Consider the following 11,277-nt stretch of genomic DNA (forward strand, 5'->3'; position numbering starts at 1 on the left):
ACTGCACTGAGAGCTCAACCGTTCCTGTGTCCTCAGCCCTGGCTTCATTTCTGTCCTCATTTGCCAGATTGCCCCAGCCCCTTTCCTTCAAAAAGGAGGCCTCTGAAGCTCTGCTGTGCTGAGGACTATTCTGCAGGGTGAGCACTGAGAAGCCCCTTTCCCCTGCATGATTTCAGGCTTCAATACAGAAGACATTTTATAGTCTCTCTGTTCCTTCCAGTCCACTGCTCTGTTGGGGCTGAATAAATATTGACTAGCCTATAAAACATAAGGCCTTTTATTTATACATCCTCCTGCTCTGAGGGCTGTGCTGGAGCCCAGTCTCAGAACACACAGTGCATGTGTGGAGGGCTAGGAGCCACCACTGCAGTGCAAACCAGCAGCCACAGCTGTCAGGATGGGGCTGCCTTTTCTGGGATGCAGCCTATAGCAGCAGGTATGAGGGCTGGCACAGTGGGGCCATGTCTGCTGGGAATGCTTATTTTATAGCACATGGGAATGCTTTTGGTTGCAAGCAGCAGAGGAGTCCAGGACTGTGGAGTACCATGAGGAATCCTGGCTTTTTCTCATTCTTTGCTTTGCTGCCCTTAGCTGTTGATTTTCCATCCTTGGTATTATTATCTTATGGTCCTAAGATGGCTACTGGAGCTCCAGGCTAGAAGGAAGGGAGGGCATAGCAACTCCCTCTTCACCAAAGCAGTCCTCCTGCCTCAGCCTTCCGATGTGCTAAGGTTACAGGCGTGAGTCACTGCACCCTGCCAAGAATCTATGTTAAAATGAAAATTTGTTACTACTACCCAATAGTGACTGATGCTGAGACTAGCCAGAATAAATACAAAACTGTGCACTTCATAAACAAGGCTGGACATTGAAACGGGAAATGTATGTATTAAGCACCTGGCAGGCACAGAAAGGTGCTTTCACTGATGTATCATTTCCTATTTGATCCTTTCAACAAGCCTATGATGTCGCTATTATGATTTCAAGACAGTTTAAGTAACAAGCCCAAGGTTATAGAGATGAGAAGTGAGAGAGCCAGAAGCCCCATCCAGGCTGCCTCCACTCCATAGCCAGTGGATTTCTCTTGCTGTCTCTCTCCTCACTGGCCATACCTGAGTCACATCCCCAACCACTGGCAAAATGAAGGGACATAACCATGGCTGGCTAAGAGAATCATGATTCATCCCCTGGGTTGGGGGGAAGGGTCTATTTTGCCCAAGACCAAGAGACCTCTGCCTGACCCAATCACAGGTCCCATCTGCAAGAAAGAAGAAGGGAGATGGCTGTGGGGGTAGGCACTGGAGGGTCTGCCACCAGCTGCCGTCAGAAAGGCTGTGGGCAGGCAAGGGTACCAGTGCAGACTGACATCATTTTTTCAACAACAAGTGCCCCTCTCCTTGGGGAGTGGGCACGTGGACACTGTCTTCCCTGTCTCTCATGAAGGAAAGTGAGCCAGGCCTTCTTAGGGGGCTCGGTGATCAGAAGTAATGCCCTCTCCAGTGATCTGCTGCCAGCCAGACATCACCCAGGAGCACAGTGGGTACAGCAAGGTCTGTGGAAGGAGTGGGCCAGCGTCAAAGCCCCAGCTCTGTACTGGCTCAGCCAGGTGAGACTGTTACCGAATGGCAGGAGTTCAGCCTAGGTCCCATTGCTCACCACAAAGAAAGCCGATCCCTGAGACAATGAATATTTCCAGGAAAGAAGGCTTTTTATTTGGGTGACTTCAGCCAGAGAGACAGGAGCCAAACCTCAAATCTGTCCCTCCCCTGCTGACTGAAGTTAGGGGTTTACATAGCTGGGAAGGAAAACAGGAGGGGCTAGGGAGAGGAGTTGGTCCACAGGCAGCAGGTGCGCCTCATTGTACAAATGTAAGTTCCTCAAGCTTCGCTTCTGTGGGCATCCAGCTTGTTGGAAAATTGGGTCAGTTTCATGACCATGTGCATTCAGCAGGGACTAGTCAGGGGACAGGAGCCCCACCAGGTATTCTGGTCAGAAGGATTTTATATAAAGACTTATTAGCTAGGTAAAAAGCATTATTAACTAGAAAATTAAAAGAAAGTTAGAGAAGGAACACTAAGATACCATGGAGGTGGCAGCTTGAGGAAGCAGCTTCCACTCTAGGCCTGGGGAAATCAAGAGAAGAAGCTGGAATTGGGAACACCATGGTGTTCCTATAACCTGGAAGCTAGAAGCTAGAAGCTTGGAGGAGAGGCCCCAGGGAGCCAAGGCTTCACTGAGGAAGGGGCTCTGCTGGGCTGGTGCTGGAGTCTCAGAAGGGGCACACCAAGGCTGGTTCTGTGAGTGCTGGAAAAGCTGTGACAGCAGCTGCTGGGCAAATGCAGAGGCTGGAGTGATGCTCACAAAGACCATGGCAGGGAAGAAAGCCTCGGACAGCACTTTGGGAGGCTGAGGTGGGCTGATCACAAGGTCAGGAGATCGAGACCATCCTGGCCAACATAGAGAAATCCCGTCTCTACTAAAAATACAAAAATTAGCTGGGTGTGGTGGCATGTGCCTGTAGTCCCAGCTACTTGGGAGGCAGAGGCAGGATAACCACTTGAACCCAGGAGGCAGAGGTTGCAATGAGCCGAGATCGCACCACTGCACTCCAGCTGGTGACAGAGCAAGACTCCGACTAGCAAAAAAAAAAAAAAGGAAGAAGAATGAGAGAAAGAAGGAAAGAAAGAAAGAAAGGAAAAGAAAGAAAAAAAAGGGAGAGAGAGAGAGAAAGAGAGAAAGAAAGAAAGGAAGAGAAAGAAAGAGGGAGAGAGGAAGGAAGGAAGGAAGGAAGGAAGGAAGGAAGGAAGGAAGGAAGGCTCTGAAAGCACCCAGGGGGATGCAGGTCCTTTTCCTCCTCTCTTGCCTCCCCTAGCACCCCCTTACTGATAGAATCTACCACGGAGCAGCTGGCAAAGGCTAGAAAAAAATTGGTTTAGAGTCCCAGCCCCAGCATCACAAAGCGGAACACCGAAGGGTAGGTTAGCACCAAGAGGCAATGACCCATTAACAGGCACCCATGGGCAAGTGCTTCGCCTGCCATCACTTCCGGTCTCTAAACCTTAGTGGCCTCAGCTCTAAAACGGGAGAAGTATTGCCTGTCTGATGATCCGTGGATATGAGCTCCAGGATATGAGCGTGGTTGTCAGCTTGCTTACCACTGTTCCTCCAGCTCCTGGGACAGTGCCTGACCCATAGTGGCCATTCAAGAGTAAAGGCCGTAATTGGTCATTGTTATATTATTATTAACAAATGGAAATTCTAAAGCCTAGATATTTAAACAAAATTTTGTTTTTTAGACAGGGTCCCACTCTGTTGCCCAGGCTGGAGTGCAGAGGCATAATCCTAGCACACTGCAGCCTCCACCTCCTGGGCTTATGTGATCCTCACACCTCAGCCTCCCAAGTACCTGGGACTACAGGTGCACCACCATGCCTGGCTATTTTTTTTTTTTTTGTAGAGATGGGGTTTCGCTTTGTTGCTTAGGCTGGTCTCAACTCCTGGCCTTAAGCAACTCTCCCACCTTGGCCTCCAAAACGTTGGGATTACAGGCGTGAGCCACTGTGCCTGGCCTAAAAAATTTTAATTAAAAAAAAAAGGGTTGAGGCAGCTCTTGCCTAGATTACTAAGTCACTCAACCAAATAAGTGCCAGGGCCAAGAATAGAGCCCGAGGCCTGTCTCGTACCCTGATGAGGACATTATGTACTAGTAATGGTTTTATTCTTTAGAATAATGATGAGAATGTTATAAAAACAATTTAGCCTTGGCAGAGATGAGGCATTATCTGCCTTTCTAGGAGGATGTTTGCTCACCAATTTCTATTACAGGTGCTCCAGCACCTCTTATACTCAAGCCAGTGGTGTGTGTCTCGGAGGTCCTCAGAGGCATCTCCTCACAAGCCTGGCTGTGTGGCCTCAGTGGTGCTGAGGAGGAGATGCGTCTTCTCTGGCTGGCCCCAGGCCTTAGATGCACTCCGTCCAGCTCCGCCTCCTCTCGCCTCTGTGTCCCTCATGCCTGTTCCTGCCTCCCGGGCCACTGCCAACATCAACGTGCTTAGGGACCCGAGACCAGTCTCCTCAGAGAGTGTGTAATGAGCCGTCCAACAACCACTGTGGATGTATCCAGACTGTCTCAAAGGCTGTTAGATATTTGCTGGGTCCGCTCTGGGTAACCTTCCCTTTGTGCTACGGAGGAGGAACAATGGCTGGATCATCCTGGAACCTCCTCCTGCAGAATGAGCAGCAGCATTTGTCCTGGCTGCCTTCTGGAGGAAGTGAAATCCAAGCTGCAGCCACTCGCACAGCTGGTGCTGGTTCAGTCTACCCCAGATGCGAAGTATCTAATGGACTGCCTCTCGTCTAGGGGCAGGTGAGAGCAGAACTCGTCTAACACACTTTGAAGACAGAGGGGCATCACCCATCTGCGGGCATTCCCAGCCACGTTTCCCTCCCGGGTTCAGGAGGAAGGTCTCCCTGCATTATCTAACTCCAACTCATCATGCTCAAAAGAAAAGTCAGGAGATCAAAAGCTTACAGACAGCTTTGCTCACCTGTCTCTGTCAAAAACACATACGAAAGCAGAGAAAAATCCGTCAGACGTGGAAGCAGTTGGGGAAGAGACCGGGAGAAAACAATTAGGTAATGAAGATGTGCATTAAGCCATCTCTGGCACCTTCTTGACCCAGAAACATTCTTTAAGTCCTGGTAATGATGGCACATTGAACACTCCAGGGAATTCCAATCCTGGAAATCAAGAAGGAGACTTACTCTAAAGGCGTAGGCGAAAGTGAGCTGTCACCAGGGTGCATGGCTTCCTGGACAGTCTACTGGAATAAAACGTGGCTCCCCAGGGGCCAGCAGGAGTTACCCCAGGGCAGGTCCCAAGCCGTCTCCCTTCCAGGCTGTGTAGTAAAAATGAACCACTCTTGATTCGAGGTTCAGAGTCTGAGGTCAATTTCCCCACCCCAGATCTCACTGGGGGCACTAGATCCCCTAGAGCCTTCTTCAGACCCCTAAGATTTATCACTGGCTTCAGGGAAATGAACCAGTTCAATTAGTTTTTCCATTCTCCCAGCTTCTTTTCCAGGAGCGGAGTGTGGGGCTCATTGTTGCAGTCGAACAAGCTAAAGAGACTGCAAGGCCCAATACTGACTCCAGGAGATACTGGGAAGGGCTTGCTAGTGATGGAACCTGGCTATGAATCTTGCTTTCCTGATTCTAAAATCGACTCTGCCTGAAGGTGCTGCTGAGGTGCCCTGGGTACTTCTCCAGTGGTGGGTAGAGGAGTGACAGAGGGAGGAGGGCCCCTGACACACAAACAATTTCAGGAAGACAGTTTCCCCATTATCTATTATATAGATTGGGGGGGTGCATTCATTTATTCATTTAATATTTATTGAACTTCCATGTATTCCAGGTACTGTCTAGGCATCTGGGCCAGGATAGACAAGAGAATAAGACAGACCTTTCCTTGCTGTCACAGAACTTAAGTCTTAGTTGGGGAGACAGGAAATAAACAAGTAAGATAAAAACCCATAATTTGGGGTAGAGGCCCACAGGTCGGGTTCTACAGGAAGTAGACTCTGACAAAGAGATTTGCAGGAGGTTTTTTGGGGCGTGATTTCAGGAGCAACAAGTGTGAAGAGTGAGAGACGCAGATCAGACAGGTGGAAAAGCTGCTTTCTGTCTTCCTCCTGACAAGCTTTGCAGCTTGGGACAACAAGCAGTGTCGTCCTAATTAAGATTGGAGGACTGGGCATTTGCACTCCCACGTGACCAGCCTTTGGATGCAAGCTGCCTCCAGGAAGTGGGTGTACGTGTGGGTGGAGCAGCTTCCTCTGACAGAGGAAATGACACACCTCTGATACTTTCCAATGCTTGGAAAGTGTCTCAGGTGTGAGTTGGTGGTGCCTGCACTCCCAGCAGCTAAGGCGACGAGCGTTTCTCGGTCCTGCCAGGGGATCTGAGCGGCACACAACAACATCCACTGTGAAATGTGGTGTGTGCTGGGTGAGGGCTGACTGAGGAGCTTGAGAGTAGGAGTGAGGCAGGCTGTTTTAAAGAGGTGGCAAGGGAAGGCCTCTCTGAGCAAAGGCAGAGACTTTGGGCAAAGTCTTGATTGGTGTGAGGAAGTGAGCCATTCAAAGTCAAGGGCACCAGAGGTTCTAAGCAGAGGAAACAGCAAATGCAAAGCAGAGAACAAGCTTGGCACATTTGAGAACCAACAATAAGTCCAGTGTGTCTGGAGCCACAAGAGTCAAGGAGAGAGCAGCTGGCAGTTCAGCCAATGGGGTACCAGGAAACCAGATGGCAGAGAGCCTGGTAGACCATGGTAAGGAGTTTGCAGTTTACTCTAAGAGTGATGGGAGATGTTGGAGCACTTTGAACAGGGGAAAATCACCATCTGATCTACATTTTAAACGTATTATTTCACTAGAGAAATAATACGTTTAAAATGGTAGTAATTAGTCATTGTTACGTTATCATTAACAAGTAGAGATTCTAAAGTCTAGACTTCTAAAAACAATTTTAAGTGGAGCAAATGTTGCTCCATCTGACAATTATGTAAGCCAGCCATGCCTGTTCTTTCCCTGTAGGTAGAAACATATGGGAAACTGCATTCCAATCCAGGGAAGTATAGGAAGCAGTAATAAAAGTGGGAAGACCTATTACAAGTTTGTTGCAGTCATCCAGGTAAGAGGGGATGGTGGCTGAAAACAAGGTTTCAGCTATGTGGGCCCTAGCTTGGAAGGGATGGGATTCTACATATGTTTTGTAGCTGGAAGCAGGAGTTTGAGGCTAAGAAATGACCTGAGAATAGAATGATTTTAGGTGTTAGGCCTGAGAGATGAGGGCACATTGGGGAGGAGCAGGTGCAGCGGGGGCAGGGCATCCAGAATGCTCTTTGGACATCTTATATTTTAAGTGCCTGTCAGACACCCAAGTAGAGATGCCTGATGTGAATACATGAATATCTGCAGCTTGGGGGTCCTTCGTAAGATCATTTGAAAATAAGAGTTGTGCTACTAAAATAAAATGTGCAAAAAAATAAAAGAGAGAGAGAAGAAAAAAAGAAAATCGCTGCATCATGCTGTCTTGTCTATAGTTGAATTTTCACATGCTGTGGAAATTCAGCCAGAGATCCTGTGGAAAAATACTGAAAGGACCATTGGATCACTGATTCTAAGTTTGAAAAAGGGCTTGGCTGGCTGCTTCTAAGCTTGGCTGGCTTGCTTCTATGGGGCAAGTTCGGGAATCTTTTTGTTTTTTTTTTTTTTGTAATTGAGGCAATTGACTTTGTCAGCAAGCCAAGAGTGGATTTCTCTCATAGGGGTGAATTCACATTGATCAATGTAACCAGGCTCCTAAGAGACTGATAAAGCAGAAACTCTGTTTACCTTGAAAAATATAGTCACCTCACAATTATGTAAGCCAGTCATGCCTGTTCGTTCCCTGTAGATCAAAGCATATGGGAAACTGCATTCCAATCCAGGGATTTCCTGGTGAGTTAGATTTAGACAAAGGAGTTGAACCGAATAGCTCAAACATGTTAAGTTATCAACATATTAAAATCCTGAGCTAATTGGTAAGGAGACTCTTCCTGGAGCCTCCTGTCTGCTCCTACTCACTGCCCTTCTCATATCAGGGACCTCACAGAGCTCCCAGCCACTAGAAGGTAAATGCAGATAGAATGGGGACCCTAGGTCCCTGCTCCAGCTGTAGCTGAAGATCTTGCTGTTTGGGTGATGCCTGTGCTGTATGGATTGTTAAAGATGTTGACTCTCATCCCCGCTTTAGGGCACCCAGTCATGATAGCTGGATGCCCCTCATCTTCTCCATAACAGAGATGCAGCCAGGAGAGGCCCAGAGCCTACTAATGTGTGGACACCCATCACCCCAGCCCTGTCTCAGTCAGAGCTTGAATCATCCTGATGATCCTCCTCGGTCTCATTTCTCTCCGTGTCTGTGACGCTGCATCCATTCTGACAGGCCCTTCTGTCCCTCAGGATGTTCCTGCTGTCAGTCCAGGCTGCTCTGGTCTGAAATTCATCCTGTCCATATAAGGAGACTTTAAATAGATCTCCTTTGATCTGGTGCTGGCTGGTTTTATAATTTTTCTCTCAGAGGGAAATTGTATTTCCCATTTCCAAGTTCTTGGGGGATGCCTCACAGTCACGTCCCATAGACTGTCTACCCAGAGGAGTTTAATTTTCATGGAATGCAATAGGGCCGGTGTGGAAAGAGACCTTAATAATCATTTAATTCAACCCTCTTGTTTTATAGACAAGGTGACTGAGAACCAGAGAAGGAATGGCAGGTGGAATTATGATTTATAATGAATATAATATTTACAACCGGTACAGATCACAAAGAAGACATTAATAAACTGATCTATACCAGGAAGCTGTTCCCTGGTTTTTTATAGCGCTCTAAGCCTGGTGACCTTCCTGAGCAAACAGAGTTCCTCGCCTCACTGAGGAGAACTCCAGGGAACACCAAAGGCCAAGGGAGACACCGCAGGCAATAAAACATCCCTGAGCAAAGCATCTCAACACCCCCAGACAAAGAAAGGCACAGAACTCAAGAAAGCAGTGACAGAAGAGCTTTAGTAAATGTTTAATGAAGACGGAGCATAGAGGTCGTCCAATGCAGCCCCTCTTTTTCAAGCAAGGAAATGTTATGCGATAGATATCTGTCATTGTTTCAGCCTCCCAACATTCATTTCCTCTTTTGACAGCTGCTGATTTTCTCTCGAGGGCTCACCCCCCTGGACTCTGGGTGGTCCTGGGAGGATGTGAACCCTGTACCCTGACTCGCATCACTGAGGCCAAGGGTCTGGACCCCTCCTCCTCCTCCTGCCCCAGCACTGCAGGGAACCCGGCAGGACAGCTGTCCTCTGGGACTCTTGAGTTCACTCACTTCAGCCACCGAGCACTGACTGTGTTTCCACCAAAGGGCAGTTCCTGCGGCGTCTACCTCCCCTCTCCAAGGTGCCAGGGTTACTGCCTGTCCTCCAGGCTTCCATGGCATCACTGTCTCTCCAGATCATCTCATTCTATTCTCTCATTGCTCCAGTGAGCCTGGATGGTTTTCTGTTGCCGACAACAAAAAACCCCAACTGATACCCTTCCCCTTCCCCAAGGTCACTTACCCAGGGCAAGGTCCAGCCTGAGATTTGAGTTCCTAGTGAGTCCACTATAGGGGCACAGCTATGAGCTGAATTGTGCCTCTCTCCAGGTTCATTCCTAACCCCTGAGACCTCAGAATGGGACAGTATTTGGAGACACGGTCTTTATTGAGCTAATACAGGTTAAATAGTTTACTGAGGGAATCCTCATCCAATACAACTGGTGTCCTTAAAAGAGGAAATTGGGACACATGTTAGTGTGCAGTGGGAAGACCATGTGAGGACGGACAGAGAAGCTTGGCCATCTGCAAGCCCAGGAGAGAGACTCAGAACAAATCAATAAGTGGACGCCTTGATCTTGGACTTCTAGCCTCCAGAACTGTGAGAAAATACATTTCTGTTGGGTAAGCAGCCCAGCCTGTGGTCCTTTGTCATGGCAGCCCTGGCAGATGAGTGCAGGCCGCACTTCCCACTGCCATGGTGCCACTGTCTGTGGACAGCATGCCAGCCTCATCGCACGAGTTATCCCTGAAGATGCTCAAATTAGCGGGCTGTTCTTAGAACCAAATTTCCTGGACAGGCTTCAGAAAACATTCTCTCTGGTGATACAGACATCTGAAAGACACACACACACACACACACACACACAACCCCCTCAAAAAAACAAACAAACAAAAATACCAAAAACAAGCAAAAAACCCATGACCAAAAAACGGACCTTTGTCCCCTTTCATTTCTTTAGTAATGGACAGCGCCCAGAAGAGCAGGATAGATGGCTCCTTGGAGAAAACAGAATCATTTCTTAATAAACAAATGAGAATTTAGAGCCCAAGCTGACAAGGAATTTAATCTTGTTCTCCCAGCATCCGCATGGAGGAGGGAAGCAAGCAGAGGCAAAGACAGACATCGTGGTTCCCCTTGATTCTAATATTGGGTTGGACGGGGGAGGGCGAAGATCTGCACGCCGAGCTCCTTTTCTCCACCCACGCCCCTCCTGGCATACACTCCCAGCAAAGCCTCACCAGGTTCCCCCTGCAAGTAATTGCAGAGGTCTCTTGGGGACAATAACCCCGATGTTACCTCTTGGAGGGTCAGAGGGAAGTGCTTAGGGCTGAGGGAATGCAAGAGGGTGGAGGCCAAAGGGCTGAATATTAATGGGGGCTATCACCACCAGCTCTTAAAGTAATGGAAAAGCCCTCTGCAGAGCCAGGCTGGGGCCGGCCTCACACGGAAATGCAATCTTCTGCAACACAGAGTAGGCAGTGACAAGCAGTTTATCTTCCATTACTCCAAAGCCTTAAATCATTATCAACCCGAAGCCAGCAAAAGAAACCAAACCACTGACTCCAATGTCTCCTTATCTTCCCAGCAAATATAAATGTGTATGACATTGAGGCACCTGTGTTGGGGTTGAACTGTATCCCTCAACCCCCCACCCCCAGAAAGAAAGCTATGTTGGAGTTCTAACCCTCAGTACCTCAGAATATGACCTTATTTAGAGGTAGGACCTTAACAGAGGTAACCATGTTAAAATAAGGTCCTTAGGGTGGGCCCTAATCGAATGTGACTGGTGTCTTTATAAGAAGGAGAACTTGGGCTGGGTGCGGTGGCTCACGCCTATAATCCCAGCACTTTGGGAGGCCAAGGCAGGATGATCACTTGAGGCCAGGAGTTCGAGACCAGCCTGGGCAACATGGTGAAACCCCATCTCTACTAAAAATACAAATTATCTGGGCATGGTGGTGGGCACCTGTAATCCCTGCTACTCAGGAGGCTGAAGTGGGGGAATGGCTTGAACCCAGGAGGTGGAAGCTGCAGTGAGCCAAGATTGCGCCACTGCACTCCAGCCTGGGCGACTGAGTGAAACTCTGTCTCAAAAAAAAGAAAGAAGGAGAACTTGAACATAGAGACACACACAGGGAGAGCACTGTGTGAAGATGCTTCTGTAAGTTAAGGAACACCAAAAATTGCCAGCGAACCTCCTGATGCTGAGGGAAGGCCTGGAAAAGATGCCCCTCATAGGCCTCGGAAGGCACCAACTCTGACCATACCTTGACTTTACTTCTCGCCTCCAGAACTGGGAAGCCATAAATTTCTGTTGTTTAAACAATCTACTTTGATGTACTTTGTTATGGTGGTCCTAGGAAAATTTA

The 11,277-nt window shown here is 48.4% G+C and overlaps 1 long non-coding RNA gene across 1 annotated transcript; it reads left to right on the plus strand.

The window, feature by feature from the left end:
• Positions 1–5,929: 5,929 nt before the first annotated feature.
• On the plus strand, positions 5,930–9,919 carry LOC129058872 (uncharacterized). The gene is made up of 3 exons (XR_008524287.2): positions 5,930–6,328; positions 6,594–6,690; positions 8,735–9,919. It is a non-coding gene; the product is annotated as an uncharacterized LOC129058872 (long non-coding RNA).
• The last annotated feature ends 1,358 nt before the right edge of the window (positions 9,920–11,277 follow it).

Source organism: Pongo abelii, chromosome 3 (assembly GCF_028885655.2).
Source record: "Pongo abelii isolate AG06213 chromosome 3, NHGRI_mPonAbe1-v2.0_pri, whole genome shotgun sequence".
Lineage (NCBI taxonomy): Eukaryota > Metazoa > Chordata > Mammalia > Primates > Hominidae > Pongo > Pongo abelii.